General features: G+C 36.8%; 1 pseudogene; it reads right to left on the reverse strand.

Annotated features, from left to right (window-relative positions):
- Window positions 1-369: 369 nt before the first annotated feature.
- Window positions 370-1016, reverse strand: LOC118843979 (annotated as a pseudogene).
- Between the last annotated feature and the right edge of the window lie 529 nt (window positions 1017-1545).

Here is a 1545-nt window from a genome sequence, read left to right on the forward strand (position 1 = left end):
TATACAAACACAATTATAAAACACTTTTTTAAAAGATACTTGAAATACAACTACATTATGACCTAAACGAAAAGGGAATGGGAATGACAGTAACAAACAAGATTCACCATTGAATATTGTGATGGGACTGCAGCAGTCTTATATTTGAAACTCAAGGGGACATAAATGTGGTCCAAAACAGCTAAATACACAGGTCCAAAATATGAATTATATGTTGTTTTAAACTGCTACATTCACTCTGAAGCCCCAAAGATTAAGCACATGTTCCATTCAGGTATATAATAAAGTGGCAAACATGTGTACCACTGACATCACAGGACAGTTGCCTATAAAACTAGACCTCTGACACTGTACTTTAGCTTCATTCCCTTACAGGTCATCATCTTCATCAGGGAGAGCAGTTGTCTGAGCAATCTGTGAGTCCTGATCATACTGTGCTGCCAGTGCTGGGTCCATGACAACTTCCGGAGGTACAAGAGCAGGCATGGCAACAAATTCCAGGTTAGAGTCTCCAATAAGTTTTCTAGCAAGCCAAAGGAAAGACTTCTCAAAATGGTAGTTACTTTTGGCTGAGACATCATAATACTGGAGATTCTTCTTCCTATGGAAGACAATTGATTTTGCCTTGACTTCTCTGTCCTTAACATCAACTTTGTTGCCACATGACACTATAGGAATATTTTCATATGCTCGTACCAGATCTCTGTGCCACTTAGGTACGTTCTTATAAGTACGTCTTGATGTTACATCAAACGTTATAATGACACACTGAGCTTGGATGTAATAACCATCTCTCAGACCACCAAATTTCTCTTGGCCAGCTGTATCCTGTATGTTGAATTTAATAGGACCTCTGTTAGTGCTGAACACGAGAGGACAGACCGCAACACCCAGGGTGGCTACATACTTCTCAAATTCACCAGTCAAGTGATGTTTTGCAAATGTTGTTTTTCCAGTACCTCCATCTCCAACTAATCAAGTCTGAATTTCACTTGGGATTCTCCTTGGGCAGCCATCATGATGGTTCTTCCAGAAGCATCTCTATCTGCACCTGACTGAACTATAAAACACTTTTAACACATAATAAAGTCAGATCCAAAAAACTGGAAAAATACTAATTGCTCATGGCTAGGTCAAACCAATATGATAAAATGACAATTCTATCCACATTAATCTATTTATTCAGAGTCATACCAATCAAACTATCAAAAACTATTTTATAGAGCTAGAAAAAATAATAACAAAATTCATCTGGAAGAACAAAAGCTCAAGGATATTAAGGGAATCAATGAAAAAATGCAAAAGAAGGTGGTCTAGCCCTACTAGATCTCAAACAGTATTATAAAAAGTGGTAATTATCAAAACAATCTGGTACTGGCTAAGAAATAGAGTAGTGGATCAATGGAATAGGTTAGGTATAAATTACTTTGCAGCAAATGACCATAGTAATCTGGTACATGATAAACCCAAATATCAAAGCTTTTGGAATGAAAACTCATTATTTGACAAAAACTACTAGGAAAATTGGAGAACAGTATAGCAGAA

Source organism: Trichosurus vulpecula, chromosome 3 (genome assembly GCF_011100635.1).
Source record: "Trichosurus vulpecula isolate mTriVul1 chromosome 3, mTriVul1.pri, whole genome shotgun sequence".
Lineage (NCBI taxonomy): Eukaryota > Metazoa > Chordata > Mammalia > Diprotodontia > Phalangeridae > Trichosurus > Trichosurus vulpecula.